The following is a 7,699-nucleotide window of genomic DNA, read 5'->3' on the forward strand; positions in this document are numbered from 1 at the left end:
CAGCTAACCTCTGAATTGGACTGCTTTTATTTATGTGATTACATTACCTGATTACAATATGTGATAGTAAGATTTCTGTAAACTGAGTATATTTAACAAAAAGTGCCCCTTGCCATTATCTATCTGTTCTCTATTATACATAACGTTTGTATCAATAACTATATTTTTTAATGGAATAAACAATAAAAAACATCTATCATGAAACTTATATTTCCATCTTTCTTTTCTTTTTTGGCTTGCTAAAACAAGGAGTCTCCTTGCCATAGCAATATACTGCTGACTAAAGAATGTTTTTTCACAGGCTACTAAATGTTATTCCAAACTTTTGATTAGATTTCTGGTTAGTTCTCTAGTAAAAATATTCAGCTCAGTAATTGAGTGAGTAAAAAGCTTATAGCTTCTGTCTGAAGTATTCCTCACAGGTAGGACATGGTCTCAATCAACCTCCAAGCATAGATATGTGTTGAGTATTTCTGGAGTCAGATTGCAGAAACGGGTAGATCCTATAATCAGTGTACTCCAACAGGGTGGGTTGATGCCGTAATCTAGCTTTTTAGTATACTCCTAACAGAAGTTCGAGATATTTAGTCCGATTTAAAATGATAGAGATGAGTGGGCATGAAAGGGCGAAGCTTCTTCACCCTCATATAAAGGAAAGAAAACTGTCGGAACCTTTTACGATGAAGTGGTGACCGCAGGCAAGTCTGCTTATGCCGACATGTCAGCGAACTACAAAAACCGGATCATCCGCGGTGCATTCATTAATGGCTTGAAAGATAAATACCAGTACAAGATCCTCGCCCGTGGGGATGTTACACTTGAGAAAGCCTTAGACATTGCAAAGTGGGTAAAATATACCGAAGCCATTGGCAAGGTTCAAAAACTGGTAATGGCAGCACATGGACACGAAAACAGCATTCAGAAAGCACCAGAACAGCTGCAAGCTCTGACCAAACAAATGAGCGCTCTGACTGAACTAGTACGAGCACAAACTTCCCAGTCCAATGCAGCGCAACAAAGGGCTCAGGCACCTACAATGGAAAAAACCGGGCCTAGATATGGCAGCCGGGCCTAGATAGATGGAAGCTCAAATCGAGTTACAGAAGGAACAAGCCAAGGCCAAGCAAAACCTCAATGCGCCACGACAAGTCCATAATCAAGGAAGCAGAAACATGGGGAGCAATACTCGCCAATGGCCAAGGCTTTTCATCACATATTGCCGCCTACCTGGCCACGAACTACAAGGAAAAGCATGACGTTAATGCCTATGTCAACCTGCTATGTCAAAACCGCTGTCAACCGGCAGAAGAAAAAGAACACGTGAATGTGGTGACAGCCAAAAAGACAGCATAGAAAGGCAGCCGCATAACTCCGACTGCCTACGCTTCGCCAGCCATGATGACGCTGCTTTGTCAGTTCATAGGCGGAAAAGCTGTACACCCTTGTGGGCCACTCGAATGTGGATCCCGAACAGAGGACACATCACACATTTTCCACATCAACACTAACTATCACTGTGACAGCCAAGTCAAGAACGCCACCTTAACGCCTGCTCCTTTAAGCATGAAGGCCCATCAAAAGAATTTGGTGAAATGGACCAGCCTTGCTTACCAATGCAGTAAGTTTCGGACAACTGTCACTACTTAATGGCATTCTTCACGGATGTAAAGACTAAAACAAGTTCAGAAACAGTGTCCGTTACTAAAGAAGAGTGTTCGACCATGATCAATACCCATCAATGCAAAATCGGCACCCTCCTGGGAGGAGATTTTGTCTTTATGACCCCAAACCCCACTAATGCCGAATATCTATATTGTTGGAAAATCACAGACTTCCTCTGCCAGAAGTAGCATATGTTGGTGTAGTGGACACTCCAAACTATGTCTTCGGTGATGAAATATGTCAATTGAACACTTGACTCATAAAACCTTATGGTAGTTGTGGTCTTACAACTGAGCAGCAGATATTCAACTACCATTTCTCTTACTCTCAGTAAACGATTGACAATGCCTCCACTACTTTATCCCTAAGATAAAAGATATTTCACTGTCCTATCATAGCTGATTTAGCTTTAGTTGAACTGATCATCAAAAATGATCATCTGAATGCGCAACGATCTCTGCCAAACTGACAACACAAAATACATTCCATCAAGGTTATTAGGTTCTTTCAGGAATGAAACAATGCACTTAAAAGATCGGTACTCAATGGTTTAAAACTACATTCACATCAGATTTTGAAGTTTACACTGCTAAAGGAAGTAGGGTAGAACATTTTGGTATGAAAGTAGATAAGTAACATCTTGATAAGGGTCATGTGCTATACATTTATCATTATTATAATGGCATTCCACTCACAGAGAAGTTACTAGCCAAGAAAACACATGCGGTTGGAACGATTCAGTCCAATCGCCATGGAATATCTAGTACATTGACAAATCCTTTAAAATTGAGGAAAGGGGAAATCAAGTCAGTGAGGAATGGGAGGGCAATGCGCTTGTGTTGGCACATAAGTAGAATGAATAAATATCTACACTGCACGCTAACTCTGTGTCACATGTGCAGCATACTGGTGAGTGCAAGCCTTGTTCTAAGCCTGATGATGTCATTGACTATAATACTTACGTGTGAAGTAGATCTATCTGACTAGCTTAGGTCTTACTATCCCTTTACTAAGAAATCTTTGAGATGATACAAGAAATTTTATAGACTATAATATCTTTTTGCAAACATATATAATTGTAGAGGAAAAAAAGATGGAAGTACTTGGGAGTGCTACTTGATACACAAGCGGATATAAAAAGAAGCAAAAAATTAGCAAATGAAACCAAGCAGAAATTATGACACATCACTGTGAACAAAGATAGCAATCAGGAAATAACGCTTTAGACATTTAATGTCTATGTAGCAAGAGTATTTTTCTACAACAATAAAACTTGGACCATTGACAAAGGGACAGCAGAAGCAATAGATAGTTTCTGTCGAAAACAACCTACGAAGGTGTTAAATATATACCGGCTGAGCAAAATCAGCAATGAAATAGTGTATAAGTTAACCAGATAACACTTGTGGAGTAAAGTAATTCAGAGGCAGAGGTTAACATTCAATGGGCATGTTCATAAGATGAAAAATGAAGCGCGGTCAATAATGCCATGGAAGAATACTACAGACCACTTGAGATAAGCAGAAAAGCACTATGTTCACAGGAAGGAGAAATCTGCAGTCAGGCTTATATGATTTAGGTATTAGCGTAAGCGAAGATGATCTCTTAAGATAGGGGGATGTGGTGTGTTTTAGTAAACTCTGGGCAAAATAACTGCTGATAACATTTTTTGAAATCAGTGATATGATACGCTCTGAATTTCTGCCACATGGTAAAACTGTGAACCAGCATGTGTACAAAGACATTCTGATGAGACTTACAGACAGTATCAGAAGGAAACGTCGAGATTTGTTGCGCTCACGTGACTGGTACCTACACCATGACAATGCCCCGTCTCACACCTCATTGATGGTACGTCAGTATTTGGCAAAAATAAGTTGGCCGCTTCACTATCACCATTCATCTGATTTAGCGCTATGTGACTTCTACCTATTCTCCTAAATCAAATTTCCAATGAAAGGCGAAAGATTTGACGACATACCAAAGATTCAAGAAAATGTGACGAGACAACTCCAAAGCCTCACGGAAAGTGATTTCCAGCATTGCATGGATCAGTGGAAACACAGATGGGACAAGTGCATAGCAAGCTCAGGCGATTACTTTGAAGGGGACAGTTTAAGTTAGGTAAGTAGTATTAACGGTTTCTGTGTACCGAGACAATTCCTGGAACTTTACGATAGCCCCTCGTACACATCCAAAGCAATCACTCTAAACGTAATAAAAACATTAAAAAATGTATAAAAATTGAATGCATCGTCATATTTCGAAAAATTCAACAACATAAAACAACCATATCAAGAAGCGCTGAACAAAGGTGTTTGCAAGTACAGACTAAACTACAAAAAACAACAGATAATAGACCAACATGGTCTGGTTCAACCTACTTAACAGCGAAAACATAAAAACCAAAATAGAAAAAACATTCATATAAATCGCACAAAAATGCTTCCCCAAAAAACATGTGCTACGCAAAACTGTCAACAAAAACACATTCGAATTAAGCTACTCATACATGACAAAATCAAAACCACAACTAACACACAAAACAAAAAATAACACAAAACCAGAAAGAAGTCTGTCTAACTCAAAGTCAATAGAAAGTCAAAGTCTAACTATAGAATAAAGCCTGAAAGCCCACTAAAAACACATGCATCATAAAAACATCTTTCACAAGTACCAACAACCACAAACATAAAAACAGAATCATACACAGAAATATGCTCAACAGAATTGAAAAAAACCGATACAACAATCACTCAACCATGAATCTAATCAAAACTATACAGAACTCAGCAAATACATTTATATAGGCAACTAGGAACAACAAAGAATTTTTACATTAATTGGAAGAAAATCGCACGCACACATGCACACGCATAAAAGGTATCTTATTGGTCAGACTAGCTGGATCAATTGGAATAAATTTTGCAAAAAATACTAACTGCGACTATAATTTGCATTGTTGAAAACTTTTTAGCTAAATTGAAGATTTGCTGCTGCAATTCCAGGGCCAAAATTTATTAAAAAGATAGTTATATTGGTATGAACTGACTAATGAAAAATAGAACTCCCCTATCTAGGTACTACAAATTGACTAAATAATTTATTAGTCCAAAGATTTTGCTTGAGAATTATGACTTTTTCATATAAGGCTTTCAAGACACGGAGTCAGCCATAATTGGCTGATGCACTATTTAGATCTCTTTCACTAGAGATGGACGCCATGATTGAGACTGAAAAGTCATTGGTAAGACTAGAAAGTTTGAATGAATCACCAATAGCTTCAGGTAGGCTGGCTAGGACTGAAGCAGCTCTAATGGCAAATGATGCAGGTATGCTATTGTTAAGATTCATCAGTGAGGGTTGGCCATGTAAACAAATACCTAAAGTTGAAAAGAATCTATATACATATACAGACTACCTAACACAAATTGATGGCAGCATACTAATGGATATATATAAAGGTCTTGAAGGTGAATAAAAGTGCATCAGGAGTGCATCTGAGATAGTATAGTGACCTGAAATGATGCGAGAGATCAAGGACCTGGTAGCGAAGTGCAATTTATGTGAACATTTCCACCACAAAGCGAGAGAACCACTGATATGTACACCTCTTCAAGAGTGACTGTAGTGAAGTTTAGCTATTGGCGTTTTTTGAGATGAAACAAAAAATCTTACCTAAGCACAATCGACTATTCTAGTCGCTTCATTACAGCGTATGAGTAGGATGACTCAACCGAGGCTCATGTAATTTGTGGTAAGGTAATGGACATGTTTTGCACAAGTGGGTGCCAAGTACAATAGTGACCGACAGTGGTTCTCAGTTTGTCTCAGATAAGTCTTAACAATTGCTTAAAAATTGGATGCACACATAAAGCTAGTTCTCAAAGACATCCCCCGAGCAATGAGGAAGCTGAGAGAGATGCCCGTACAGCAATGATGCTGATGAATAAGAATATCGACTATAAGGTAGCATTTACAGATATACCTCATTGGTTGATAATAATCAGTTGTGGAAGTACAGCTCTACAAACTCGATGGATACGCTGACAGACCATACCCTACAGGATGAAACTATTCGCGGAGTTAAATCTCGTGAAAATTGTCTTTTCGTGCATATTCGCGGACTAACTTATTGAACACATTCGCGAATAAATTAATCCGTGAATACAGCTAGCAATAGAGTGAAACTTTCACATGTTTATACCGCGTGTTTAGGTTTCTATTTAGCTGGGAAATTTATGCCTGCATCCAGGTTTTTATGAATATTCCATCAAGTTGGAGGCCGTTGGTGAACCAACAACTTGTGGTAGAATTGAGTTTTATTTAAAACCAGTCACTAAATTAATAATATTGAATTTTACTTTGCTAAGATGCAATATTTATTTTTTACATCTCTATCACTCCTCATCTTCACGAAAAACCAGCGTAGACTAACCCAACAAGTTTGTTATCGTTTTAGTGAGAGAGAAAGCCCAATAATCTGCATGACCCACTCGCAGTAAAGCTAGTCAACGCAGACTGCGAAACGGCTGGTCATTTACCCCATGGAATAAGTAGAGTTAGCAGCTTTTTTTTATATAGTTGGGATGGAGGTACGGTGACTTAAACGGTGGTGGATGACTTCCCTAGAAGATCATCAATCATTCAGGGAGGTCTTGAAATCGAGATTCAAAGTGACCGCAGCGGCTGATGAGGAGCATATATCAGTTTTGAAAAAAAGCAACACCTTTACAATTATAAATTTGTGGCCAACCGGCAGAACGTTGCAACAGTAAGCAAAAATAAAACTAATTATTCGAGGATTTTAATAATTCACAGAATTGACTGTACGCGATTATCAAATCCATCGAATAATTTCATCGTGTACAGTAAAATACATATCAAGAGACTCTGGAAAAGTAAAAGGAGCACGAAAAAACAAGCTTTGTGGTACAATAGTAGACATGCAACAAGAGATAGAAGACCCCTCCAAATACATAAACCAATGGTTATTCTCTAAACAGCTTCTAAACAGACGATTGGTACTAAAGGTTGAAAACTGGTAACTTTTGGAGCATCCAGAAAATTAAGTCGTAGAAACAGAGTTCTGGTATCAAAGTCACCTATGGAAACTTCTAATCAAAGTTCTCCCGTAAGTGCCAATAAGAAATAATAAGCTTGAGGAGACACAAGAAAATCCCGGAAATCAACCTTTCGACACACATCAGGACTGAGAAGCTAGAACTCCAGTAGGACAAACCATACAAAGTCCTTTGGAGTAGCAGAGTGAAATGAGACCTTCAAAATCTCCTGTTTATAAGAGTTGATATGGTAGCCATTCAAAAACCTGCTACATTATATCTAAATTAGTTTTAGAAAACAAAAACAACAAGTAGATCTATAAATTAACACTACATATCAATTATCTCAGAAATGCAGATGCTAGTCTTTGCAAATCTATTGTGAGAGTTGAATGACTTCTGGAAAACTATTTCCGTACTGGGAGAATTTCTAAGTATACTTCCGTATTTCCGTATTCAATATCGGCTTTGCAATCGACACATGTGACGAAAATGTGACAAATATGTGACGTAACCTAGCTTTTAAGGGACGGAAGATAGGGATGTTTAGTCCGATCTAGAATTACATATCTATGGAAACTGACCAATGAAAATCGACATTACAGATGTCAAATCATCGATGGTCAAGGTAATTTCTTATAATTTCTGTTCGAATCACTCATAAAACACTTACTTTCTTAGACAGAGAAACTTACTAGACAACAGATAAAATAACGCATTCAATGGCAGGAATCAAAGTACCCATGGAGGAAGGTACAGGTGTATATGCTCTGAACCCTGCTGGAGGTTTTGTGACTGAGCCACTTGTTAGAATGGAAGACATCGAGGTTGTGAACGTGATTAATATTATTTTTATTCCATAAAATAATATTCAATTTATAATTTGTCTAAAATAACTGATGCAAAAATCCGATATTTGTTATAAAGTACGAAGCAATTATATCATTCTTTTCAGGTGACTTCGTTCATTGATA

This window comes from Watersipora subatra, chromosome 5 (genome assembly GCF_963576615.1).
Source record: "Watersipora subatra chromosome 5, tzWatSuba1.1, whole genome shotgun sequence".
NCBI classification, from domain to species: domain Eukaryota; kingdom Metazoa; phylum Bryozoa; class Gymnolaemata; order Cheilostomatida; family Watersiporidae; genus Watersipora; species Watersipora subatra.